General features: G+C 46.0%; 1 long non-coding RNA gene and 1 other non-coding gene across 2 annotated transcripts; both read right to left on the bottom strand.

The window, feature by feature from the left end:
* Positions 1-609: 609 nt before the first annotated feature.
* Positions 610-682, bottom strand: TRNAF-GAA (transfer RNA phenylalanine (anticodon GAA)). Its single transcript has one exon. It is a non-coding gene; the product is annotated as a tRNA-Phe (tRNA).
* A 9347-nt stretch (positions 683-10029) lies between these two features.
* On the bottom strand, positions 10030-12629 carry LOC138532677 (uncharacterized). Its single transcript, XR_011284859.1, has 3 exons — positions 12503-12629; positions 12310-12402; positions 10030-10412 (listed from the first exon to the last, which is right to left on the bottom strand). It is a non-coding gene; the product is annotated as an uncharacterized lncRNA (long non-coding RNA).
* Positions 12630-13064: the final 435 nt, after the last annotated feature.

The raw sequence follows: 13064 nt of genomic DNA, 5'->3' as shown, positions 1-13064 counted from the left end.
TACTGTTGGTTGGGTTCTCCGGCTGCAGAGAGGATGAACACCTGCATCCCGGGGGCACGCCCCTTCCGGTCCGCCCCCATCAGGAGAGGGGAGGCGAGTCGTGGCCAGAGGGGCGGCCTGCCACGCCAGAGCCCCTTGCGTGGGTTGGGGCATCCGCTGAGTCATTTGAATGACGTCATTTATAAGCTCCTTCGCACGCTGAGGAGGCGCCAAATAGAGCGTTCGAAAAAGACAGCAAGGTGTTCCTTCCTCAGATACAAAGTCATGGGTTGATGTTACAACAGTTTTAAAAAGTTAAAGATTGATAACCTACATTAATTGAACAAGTGGACACATTTTTATTTAAGATGTTTGAGGTTCGTGGTCCATTGTCATAAAACATTGTGGAACGCCGAAGATATAAAAGTCGAAGTAAAAAGACTTACTAGCATAAAAATCTAAATGATGTCTGTCTCACTTGATGGCACTTATTATTTTGAATTTTGTTAGTGCCAAAATAGCCACTGGTCCATTGTGACCCAACAAATCGTTTTCAAAACCAAAAGCAGCACATTGATGGTAAAGTATTCTGTATTTTTCTACAGTAAGTCCTGAAAAAAAAAAAGAAACTGCCGAAACCCGGGATCGAACCAGGGACCTTTAGATCTTCAGTCTAACGCTCTCCCAACTGAGCTATTTCGGCTGCTCTTCCAACGATTGTTCATGTATCAATAAATAAGTTTCACTGAGGGCAATTCAGACGTTTCATGTGTGATATATATTGTATAGTGGAAATAAAAACAATACTATGAACAAATTAAGTCCGAAAAAGTCTTGGCTTCACTCACTGAACGGCTACATCAGGAATGACATTCTTTACCAAGGAAAGACATTGATCATAAAGGAACACAATGACAGGTACGTGTCTAGACAATTTTGCTCCCAGGGGGGAAACAACAGAATACAGTAGGGTGAGGGAGGGAGTAATGTTTTTGAGTGTGAGGGTTTAATGCTTTTGAATGTGCTCGTGAATGAATGTAAATGACTGCGGAATGTTTGAATGAACACGGGAAAGAATGCTGCTGATTGAATGAGTTTATGAATGAGGAATGTAAAAGTGCCAGCTGATGAATATAGTGAATGAATCATTCCGATGGACTGAGTGTATGAATGGGAAACGTATGCGAGTGAATTTTATTTTTCCTTTTTTTTATCACAGTGAATGTTTGAAAAGTTTATGGCTGCTTATATAATGAATGGGTGTGAATGCAGAGGCCGCTCGTCCATAATGGGTGAGGGGGTACCCATCACTACCCTTGCCCATTAGGGAGGAGCCTCGCTTTAACCTTGGACCTTGGCCACTTCTCGGCTCATACAACCCCTTACTTTTATGGTAACCATGTATTACCTCCACGTCCACTCTACCTCGTCCCAGTACTTACTTCATGAGGCACCCGCCTCCGACACAGGACCTTCTTCTATTTCTTTAAATCCCTATAACTCCTCCCCCACATCCATGTCACTCAGTTTAAATTTTTCCTGCCTCCGGCAGGTTGGACTTTTTCTTCCCGGTGCGGGGCACCAGGGAGCACCGATTGCTGGCCCCCTGGGGGGGGCTGTGTGGCGGGGCCCTCGGCTCCCTCAGGTGCGGCACTGCTCCTGGGCCCCCTGCGGGGTTTGGGGTCACAGTTGAGCTGGATTGCCTCGCTCGGTTCTTTGCTGGGCTCCGGACCGCAGCGTGAGCATTGTGTCCCGGGTCCTACACGGCCCGGGGGAAGGTAAGGAGAGGGGAGGACTGGGCTTGATGTTTTTCCCCTCTCCTCCTGTTTTGGCCATCTTGATTCGACTTGGCAGTATGGGCTAGCCTTCCCTTTTGTTGTGAGGCCTCTCTGCTTCTTGTCGTGGGGTGACACTGGCAGAGAGTCTTTGGGAGTGCGGGGCTCTGTTCTGTCGCAGGCATGTCACATACCACCCACTCCTCAGACACACACAGCACATGATGCACCGGATGTTAGCTGCATTATCTGGGGGAAGGTAAGGAGAGGGGAGGACTGTGCTTGATGTTTTCCCCTCTCTTGCTGGTATGGCCATTTTGACTCCTTCAACATGCCGTTTTCCTCGTGCTTTGTGTGCACATCTTTATTGGAAATGATGGCAAGCACTTGGCAGTATGGGCTAAGCCTTCCCTTTTGTTGTGAGGCCTCTCTGCTTCTTGTCGTGGGGTGACTGTGACAGAGTATTTGAAAGTGCGGGGGCTCTGTTCTGTCGCAGGCATGCCACATACCACCCGCTCCTCAGAGACACACGGCCCAGGATGCACCGGATGTCAGCTGCATTCTCTGGGGGAAGGTAAGGAGAGGGGAGGACTGTGCTTGATGTTTTCCCCTCTCTTGCTGGTATGGCCATTTTGACTCCTTCAACATGCCGTTTTCCTCGTGCTTTGTGTGCACATCTTTATTGGAAATGATGGCAAGCACTTGGCAGTATGGGCTAAGCCTTCCCTTTTGTTGTGAGGCCTCTCTGCTTCTTGTCGTGGGGTGACTGTGACAGAGTATTTGAAAGTGCGGGGGCTCTGTTCTGTCGCAGGCATGCCACATACCACCCGCTCCTCAGAGACACACGGCCCAGGATGCACCGGATGTCAGCTGCATTCTCTGGGGGAAGGTAAGGAGAGGGGAGGACTGTGCTTGATGTTTTCCCCTCTCTTGCTGGTATGGCTATCTTGACTCCTTTGAAAGGCCGTTACCTCGTGCTCTGTGTACACATCTTTATTGGAAATGATGGCAAGCACTTGGCAGTATGGGCTAGCCTTCCTTTTTTGTTGTGAGGCCTCTCTGCTTCTTGTCGTGGGGTGACTGTGACAGAGTATTTGAAAGTGCGGGGCTCTGTTCTGTCACAGACATGTCACATACCACCAGCTCCTCAGACACACACAGCCCAGTATGCACCGGATGTTGGCTGCATTCCTTGCGTGCTGCCTATGAATAGGGCGCAGATTTTGGACACATCTGCAAGAGGCCGGAAGGGTACCGGCCTGGCATAGTCTACACTTCGGGTTCGAGTCTCAGCGGTGCTGACTCGGTCCTTCATCCTTCCTAGACCAATGCATTGGAACGATTTAGAGTATGGGGCTACCAGCTACTGGATACAGGGCTCAAGCCACCTCTCAGTCATGTGGTGTGTTAGTGGTGTGTTTGGGTCTGTGCTAGCTATGGACGCAGACTCCTTGTCCTGTCCTCTTCCTCTAAACTGCGCAAGGGAAAGTCAAAGGAGTTGATTTGCTTTTCCCTTGTCCGACATGGGATTATGGAAAATGATTATGGAAGTAACGGCCATGCAGGGGGTTCCCAGTGTCTCTTCTTTTAGGCCCTAGATCCTCCGGTGCTGACGTGTTGCTTTCACGCCTCCTCTCAGACTTGTGGGAAGTGATAGGGCACATGGTGGCACATGTCTGTGCTTAGAGGGGTTCTCAGAGCCCCTGGTGCCGGTGGAGGGGGATGTCACTTCAGTGGGTTTTCCAGTATAGGCATACCTCAGGTAGGGGGTTGCCTTTGATGTCGGCTATCCGGGATGGATTGCTTTGCCCCGCTTTGTGACAGTACTCTGCCCTTTTGACGCCAGCCTGGTGGCTCCTCTGTCGGCTGAGGGGGCCATAGTCTGCTGGACTTCTGGGCTGTCCAGTATCTTCCTTTTGATAGGTCAAATCTTTTTGTGGGGTGACAAGCATGCTGTTATATTGTGGCGCAGGCCTGTTTCAACGTCCTGTGATTTCCCTCTGGTGCAAGTGCAGTGACTGGCGGTTTTCCCTGGCTCCTCGTCTCTATCTTCTCGGAGGTGTATGGGACCGGTGGGGTTCGGCTTCCTGGGTAATGGGCTCCTTCTGGAGGGGGTATCAGTTGCCGTTCCTGTCTCCTACTGTCCAGGTTTGCATGGTTAGGACGTTGGTACCCAGCTCACGGTCCAAGTAGTTGGCCATGGGATCCGTTCTCTCCGAACGGTTGTTGTGGGTTACCGTCTTGCCCGTTCCTCTCCCTGTTCAGGGTCAAGTTTTCTACTTGCGGGTGTTCCTGGTCCCTATGCTTTCTAGGATGTGTCACCTGCTTATGGGTCTCAACACCCTGCACTGCTTGTCCGGACGTCTGGGGAGAGCGTACTCTGGATGTTGTGCAGGGGGGGCGCTTGCTGGCTGTTCTGGGCTGGGTTCTCAGAAGGTAGTATGTCTCGACTCACCTGTTGCTGAAGTTACGGGGCACGTGGCGTCTTGCATGTTTTCCAGTTCCTTGAGCCTGTCTTCGGTTACGTCTCCTGGTGTCTTATACTCTCTCCCACTGGCTCCCGACATCTCGGCTTTCGTAGTTTTGTTTTCAGTGTCCCCAGCGCTGCGAGTGTCCCTGCTATGGTGGCGGGGGGTTTCAGGTCTACAGGCTGAGGTGTGCATGGTCCTTCCTCCTGTGACCTCTCCTACTACCAACACCAGCAGAAAGGGTATACATTGGGGGTCCTCTCAGCTCAATGGTTGTGAGATCTGGGGAGAGCCGGTGATCATCCAATTGGCAAGAGTTGTGCCATTGTGCAAGCTCTGGTGTACTTCGAGGAGTTGCTGGACGGTCAGCGGTTTTTGGTCCGATCGGACAATACGACAGCCTTGGCATATGTGAACTGCAAAAGGGGTTCCGGCTGTTCCTTGAATGCTCTGGCAGCGCTGATAGACACCTGGGAGGAATCTCATCTGGTGTATCTGCTGGCCTCACGTATCAGAAGGGTGGACAATGTTCAAGCGGATCTTCTCAGACGCCGGTTTTCACTCCTCTGCAGAACTGGTCCTGTTGGCCCAGGTCTTTGCGGTGACCTGTGTCAGATTAGGGTCCTTGGTTCTAGACCTGTTTGCATCCCCGGCCTCAGCAGAAGTTCCCCTATTCTGCTCTCGGTTTCAGGTTGAGGGGTTTGGGGGATGGACAACCTCTCTTTACAGTGGCCTTGGGGTTTTCCTGTATGCCTTTCCGCCTATTCCCCTTCTTCCCCGGGTGGTTTGGCGCATCTGAGTGTCCAGGGTGACTATGTTGTTGTTAGCTCTGTTCTGGTGCCGCCGGAGTTGGCTCCCCTCTCTGTTGGAGCTTCGTTCGTAGGAACCTTGGCTGGTTCCGAGGTGGCCGTGTCCCCTTCAAGGGGATCTGCGGTTAGAATTCCACCGGATGCAATGGGCGGTGTGGCTATTGCTCAGTCTAGGTTGATATCTCAGGGGTTCTCAGATCCTGTAGTTGAGTCCAAATGGATGCTCTTAGACCCTCCACTCTGAAGGTGTTAGGCAGACATTGGGGCCATTTCCGAGACTGGTATGGGCAGTCTGGGATCCCTCCCCTGCGTTCTGGCCTCTGCTATCCTTCGGTTCCTCCAGGAGGGGTTTTGACAGGGGCCTGGCAGTTTTTCCAGGCTTCGCTCTCAGCGGGCCTCCATGAAATTCCTTTTGGGGGACTCTGACGGTCACTTGGATGGGGAGGTGTTGGTGGGGAAGTTGATCCAGGGTTTTTCTTCTTCCCTTCCTTGTGCTGATAAAGGGCTTTCCTTTTGGGATCTCCCTCTTGTATTACGGTTCCTTCATGGGCCTCCTTTTGAGCCCATTTCCGAGATTGATATCAAACATCTTACACTGAAATCTGCTTTTCTTATTGCCCTCACTTCTGCCCGTAGGCTTGGGGAGATTGGGGCTCTCTTATGTTACGCTCCTTTCCTGAGGGTGCTGCCAGACTCGGTGGTGCCGGGGTGTGGTCCGAAGTTTCTCCCTTCAGTTTTCTCTCGGGTTTCACACCTCTCAGGGTCTGGTTCTCCCTGACTTCTTTCATGATCCAAGAACGCCTGAGGAGGTGGCTCGGCTTAACATTGATGTCCGGCGGGACGCGTTGGAGTATTTGGCTTGGTTTGCCTTTTCCACCAATCTGATAGTCTTCTGATTGCTTGTGGTCTGGCTGGGGCTGGGCATAACGCATCTGTGGTTTCCATTTTCCGGTGGTTCCGGGTTGTGATCTCTAGGGCCTATGTGGCTTCTGGCCTGCCTGTGCCTGCGCACAATCAGGGGCGGTCTACCAGGGGTTTCGCGGCTTCCTGGCCCGATGTAAGGAGGGTTTTACTCTGCAAGAGATTTGTATGGCTGCCGCCTTGGCTGGTCTAGGCATTTTCATCAACCGCTATGGGTTGAGTTTCTCCCACTCGGGGGTTGGTTCCTTCGTGGTTGGAGTTTTTGTCTGTGGGGATGTGATTTAAGAGTTATTGTGGGTGTGTTTTGCTGCACTGTTTTTGGCTCTGTCTCATTGGGACCTTTTCCCCGTTGATGCTTTGGTATACCTCATGAAGTAAGTACTGGGACGAGGAAGAGTGGACGTGGAGGTAATGCTCTGATTACTTACCGGTAATCTTCATTACTCCTAGTCCTACTCTTCCTCGTCACAGTACTGACGACTCTCCTCACCCTCCCTACGGGGAAGGTCCCATGCTCCGGCTTGGTAATATGAAACTGAGTGACATGGATGTGGGGGAGGAGTTATAGGGATTTAAAGAAATAGAAGAAGGTCCTGTGTCGGAGGCGGGTGCCTCATGAAGTAAGTACTGTGACGAGGAAGAGTAGGACTAGGAGTAATGAAGATTACCGGTAAGTAATCAGAGCATTACTAACAGTACATGCGCATAACCCTTATAGTAATAACAAATGTCCATGGGGCGCTTATTCTTTGAGGCTTAAAAGGCTGCAGGTTCATTACATATACACACCAATCAACATCGATCCAGTTGTACTTCATGATTGTCAACACTGCAACTTTGGCGGCCGCACAAATGGAAAAGAGGGTCCTGCAGAGACGGGACACCTTTATATACTTGGAGAGAGGCAAGCACCCTATTGGCCGCCTCCTCTTCTGACTGCAGAACGCCGCTCCACTTTTCAGGGGCTTTGATCTTTTCCCGGGCTTCCGCTCTTTCTTTGGCTTAGCATCTGGGGCTGCGGTCCAGGTTAAGCTTGTTCCTCCTCCAGGGTGAGCTCCGGCTCCCACATCATCACTGCCAAAAGGAAACATGGTTTCCCTTCAGGGGTACAAGTGTAAAAAAAGACATGGGCGTAGGACATGCGGAGGATGGGGGGAAAAATCCCCCCACTATTTTAAGTGGGGGGGGGTACAATGTCCTTTAGCCTTCCCAGTTTCCCCCATGTGTGTGTGTGTAGCAGTGACTCTGAAGACTTACAAGTTTGCAGGCAGTTTAGCTGCTTCAGCAGCAGCGGGTAATTGAAGATTCTTGTAACAAGAATCTTGTTACAACAAGAAGAACTCGTGCATCCCCTCTCCCCTAACGCCTGCGCATTGGAGCATCACGTGTGCCAAGGCCTGGCCCGGGGAAGTTTACAGCACGTGCCCAGCCCTGACTCTGAGTGCGCAGTGCACAGCTGCGCAGCCAGCCTCCTCCCCCTCACCTTCCAGAATGGAGAAGGGGTAGGAGCCGAATGTGACATGTGGCACATGCCACAGCGTGCCACAGCATGCCACCAATCTCTGGACTGGCTGATGGAAAATGTGCAGTTTTAAGGAGTTCAAACATATTGTACAAGTGAAAAATACCCTCTCAATCATTGTGGGATTGTTTTATATTGAAACACTTTCAGCAAATGCATAGTTTAAGTACTTATCATGCCACAGCATGTCACCAATCTCGGTACTAGCTGATGTCAAATTTGCTGTTTAAATGACTTTTAAGACATTAAACAAGTGAGTAAAAAGCCTCACAATCATTTTGCGATGTTAATAAATAAAAAATAAAAGTGGATTCTGACAGCTGCCTAGATCTTCCAACCTCATGCACTGTAGTCTGCAGTTCTACAGTTACACCAACGCTTTATATGGAAATATCTGGTGCTAGTTCTTATGACCTATTCAAACAGCAGGGCCCGGCAGTTCCTTTTCAGTGTCAATTCTAACATGGCATGCCACCTAGATATGTCTTATATCTCCTTCAAATCAGTGTTTTCATTGCTTCAAAATTACTTTAGGCATCTCACCTCTTAGTCTCTTGTCTTATGTTTCATACCTTTCAGCAATTGAATGTTTGGAAGCACTTGAAACTCCAGCATGCCACAGCATGTCACCCCTCTCGGGACTAGGTGATGTAAAATGTACTGTTTAAATGACTTCAAATTATATGATATGATAGTTTATTTATATAGCGCCTATACACAATGTGTTTCAAAGCGCTTCAAGGCAAGGAAGGGACCAAGGTAAAATACAACAACATTCTTACAGGCCATGAATATTAATGATGTGAAATTAACTATCGTACTCAGCCTGACGACATTTCAGATAGTGCAAGTGCTAAGACATAGATAAGAAAGGGAGGGGGAGAGTGTGAAGGAAATGGAAACAGACAGGCGACTACCGTACTAGGCCTGACGCCATTTCTGGTAGAGCCGGAGGAAAACAAAAGGTGAGGGAGAGGGGTGCAGAAAGGGAGGGGAGGAACAAAACAAGTGACTATCGTACTAGGCCTGACAATGTTTCAGATAGTGCTGGAGGGAGGGGGGGCAACAGTAAGGGGATAGGGGAGCGACAGACGAGGTTGCTATCATAGTAGGTCCAGGGACAATTCTGATAGAGTAAGTGCATAGAAAAAAGTAAGGGGAGGAGGGGAGGAGATAGGAAAAGGGAGGGGGAGGGGAGGAGAGAACAGAGAGTAAGCAGTCAAAAAAAGTGGAGAAGCAAGAGAGGAGAGCGAATACAATTGCAGAAGTCAGTAGTAACACATAATGTTGCAAGGCAGGATACAAGATGGAGATGGGAACAGCATGATTCAGGGCCACCACGAGCACAAGATGCAATGGAAGTCCAGCATGAGAGTTGAGAACGGGTGACGCACCGTGAATCAATCAAAGACATTAAACAAGTGAAGAAATAGCCTCACGACCATTGAGAGATGTTATACATTTAATTTAATAATAAAAAGCCTGTACGTCACCTTGCGGCTGCTAGCTGTCTGTCTCCTGTGCATGACACAATATGGCCTGGGTATAAGTAGAATCCTCTGACAGCGAGTAAAGCAGAGAAAGGAGGCCTTCAAACATTCTGCAGTTGTCTTCAACTACATAGTTCATTCTTTTTTAATATTTAAAAATGTTTATTTTAATTAAGCATCATCCAAATTGTATTAAATGAAATCTGTTATGTATTGTACACAGGATGAAAGGCGTACATTTCTTATTAAAATGTCCATCTCATAATAACAATGGTCACTTTACCATAGTCTCAGTTGTATTATTAATTTAAAAGCATGTTTCCTTGTTATAACCTTATGTTTAATTTCTAATTACTTTTTTTTAAAACTGGTCGTCTCTAATTTAAACCTGTCCTTGTTCCTACTAAATTATCTTTTCTTGCATACAATAATCATATATTAAGATTAATGTGGCCCTTGTAATTGTTATTAATTAATGGCATATTAGCTGATCTAGATGCTAATCGTGTGCTTATTTTTCTAATTCATTGTCTTAATTTCTATTCACTTTATCATAAGCCTGCCTCTGCTTTCAAACTGACAATAATGATGTGTTATAACCGCTTTACATATAACATATTTGCATACAAAATCACCCAACCAAAGTTGTTACTCATTTGTCTGTCTCAGAAGGTTGAAACTTTAAATTGGCCTTTCTGGGATTCGAACCGGCAACCTGTAGATCCCAGCAGCGAGTGTTGCTACCCCACCTCACTAATCTCTTATCTAAAATGAGAATCTCAACTGAAAATGCAGAACATTTTTATTTTTAATCTTTTACTGAAATGCTCGCAATAAACGCTTGTTACAGTGGATTAGTTTACTGTTTTCTTGGCCGTTTCAACAATCAATGTTCTGTATACTTCTAGTAAACATGAATGAATATCAAACTGCACCAACTCAATTAAAGTAAAATTATTTATTATTTAAATACATAAATAGATAATAAAACAAATATAATAGCGCAAACAAACCATAACAGCATTGTATTTAACAATTATATATATATACACATGACACCCCAATTTTAAATATTTATTTTCACGAGAGCATGACTCTCACATCTTATGACAACTCAATGTAATGTACAATAATTATTATTTAAATAAATATAACAAATATAATAGTGCAATGAACTGTAAAAACATTACGTAGAATGTATATATATCACGTTTATTAATGTCGTCTCAGCAGAGCATGACCATCACAGCTTAGTCAATGGTTTACATACCACCACTTGACCTGCAAAGGTCTAATTAAACTGTGCTACCAATAATAAATAGTAACTTCTTTTACTACTTTTCTTTTTATTCGTCTTCTCCACAAATTAAAGTGCATCCACAGATCAGCATACGTTCAGCTTCAGAGCGGTTCAGTCCTTCACATTTTTGGAGAATTTTGATTTTCATCTGCAAAAAAGTAAACAAAATGGCACATTTCTGTCACTATTACTTTAACTGATCATCAATTGTGTAACATGATAGCACAGAACAATGCTCTCCGGGCCGCTCTTAGTATCCCAAGAAGAGAGCATATCACCCATGCCAGGCACTCAGCCCAATGGCTCCCGGTCAAAGAGCGGATCACTCTCAAAATCCTCACACTCACTCACAAATGCCTCTCCCTCTCCGCCCCGTCCTATCTATCAGAAACCATCTTCAAACCATCCTCCTCCCGTCCCACCACAACGAAATACTCCAACCTACTCTGCATCCCACGCATCAAAAAAGCCAAAGCCGGAGGTCTAGGTTTCCCCTACATTGTAGCCAAGACCTGGAACGCTCTTCCTGCAAACATCAGAGCCGAAAACTCACTCCCTATTTTTCGCAGGAAACTGAAAACCGCATTCCTTGCAAAATAACATGAAACCCTCAGGATTCCATGAAAATATACTGCATAGCTAATGTGTACATGTCTACTGTAAATATTGTATTTGTATGCAAATATTGTATCCTATGTAACTAAGACATTGTCTGTAACAAGCGCCACGATGCCCCCGGGCTGACGGGCGCTCTACAAATTTGAATAAATAAATAAATAAATAAACATTGTAAACATCCAAATAACCTGAATATGGCCTGCAGACTGGTAGGGGAAGTGCAACACTCACAACAATGCCATGAAAAGACTCACAGACAGACAAGAGTGTGACATGCGTCCACAACGGAGTGCTGGCTTAAAACAGGTAATTGTCTTTGGAGGTTGGCGGCATGGCATGGGTGTGGATGGGAGTGTGTCGTTGGTGTCAGCACAGTGGGATGGTTGGTGCACATGTCCCTCAAAAGTGCAAAGGGGCGGCTTGAGATCAACAAAGCGGCCTAGAACATAGCAGCGTTATGCAGCCAGTCTTTCAACCCTACCTCTCTGATATTTGTGCATTGAGGATATGCATCTGTCATTTTCAATCCCCAGCGGTGAGTACTCAAAGCTAGTGGTACATTTTCACATGTAAATCTAACCAAGCGCCCCCTTGCTAACTCAGGACCATGTCAGTCCAGATACTGTTCATAACCATTGGACAATTTGAGTCCCAGTACAAACCTATTGAGCGGAATCCCTCTCCCATGGCAATAACATCCTCCTGTGTCTTCTGGTGGATTTCATGTGTCATTGTTCGTCTATCCCTGCCGAATGATGTTATGTGAGTTTGTCCAAAGCTGCTGGCAGCCTAGTTCAATTAAGCAGTTTTTCACATGCTTGCACCAAGGGAGCTTATAGATATCAATTACACGCCTAAGGGCTGCCACTCATAACCCTTTTTATGGTTTAGCTGTATCTGCCTAAAAATAGCTTTCTCAGTCTGGCTGAACTAATTTCCAGTGTGTGAGCCTCAGGCAGAAACAGTCAAAGGATTTGACCTGTTTGATTGTATTTCCCTAGATCTGAATGGTTTGCTTCACGTACTTGCTTCTTGGTGGCTTAAACACCATGCACTTTGTTTTTGAACGATTCAGCATCAGTCCATGGCCATCAAATTTAAATGGAATAGTTTTCGTAGTACTGATGGAGTCAAGGAGATGAGCATTACATTTCTGGCCTACATCAATACAGGGAATTTATCTATGCCAAATGATTGTTTATCAGTCTTGGGAGGTACCAGTAACTCAATAGCTGAAATAGGCTCTCCTAGGCACCTGAATGGAATTGGGGGAGGCAACTCCTCTCTCGGTTGGGATAAAACAATACAGCAGGTAACTGCCCACACACGGCACCACCCCAATCATCCTAGGCATTTCTTAAGAAAGCTTTGACAGTTTTTTAATAAAATGCTGTGGTTAATTATTTTATATTCATGTATCATCTTACCTCTGGTATTAACACATCGACCATGAGTGATGTATTTCCACAGGACAATGAAAATTTCACAGCTTATTTAATTGCTTCCATCAAACTTCTTGTCTACAATAAAATATAGTACATTTAACTAATTCTCAGTTAGGGGTTATTTTAACAATTACAAGACAAAGGGTTTTTCAAAACAATAACGTTTTTTACTCACATCACTTTCGCTGAATATAGTCATCCTCATTTTCAGTTCCTGTTTTAATTTTGGCATATATGTTGGATTTGAGAAGAGAAACATTCGGTTTGATTTCTTTCTACCTTTGATAATATTAGATGCATGTTCCTTTTTAAGATAAAAGAACATAGAATTTTGGTTAGGTTTCACATTTGTTATCAGTTATCATTAACAGTTTACACCCCCATCATTTGTCATCACATTAAGAGGTGGTCTACCTCAGTTTGCAATTTAAATATACCTGTATTCTTCATAAACATTCATTAACAAAACAGACTGTGGTTTTCACAACCAGCAATTTCATTATTTCACAGTCTCCGATACAAACTGTACTGCAATGTATTAGAAAATCATATTTTGTTCATGTGTAATATTATGTAGCGCTTGATTGGCATGGTCATCTCTATTAAGTTTAATTATCAATCTTGCAGCTCTGTTTTGCACTCTCTGAAGTAGAGTGATAGCGTATTTTGGGAACCCCAAGGTAGCAGGAGTTTCCATATTCCACATGAGAGCAGATGGAGTTTATAACCATTAACTG

Source organism: Ambystoma mexicanum, assembly GCF_040938575.1.
Source record: "Ambystoma mexicanum isolate Mex_15411 chromosome 12 unlocalized genomic scaffold, UKY_AmexF1_1 Mex_chr12_unloc.2, whole genome shotgun sequence".
Classification (NCBI taxonomy): domain Eukaryota; kingdom Metazoa; phylum Chordata; class Amphibia; order Caudata; family Ambystomatidae; genus Ambystoma; species Ambystoma mexicanum.
This window is presented reverse-complemented; position numbering and strand designations above follow the sequence as displayed.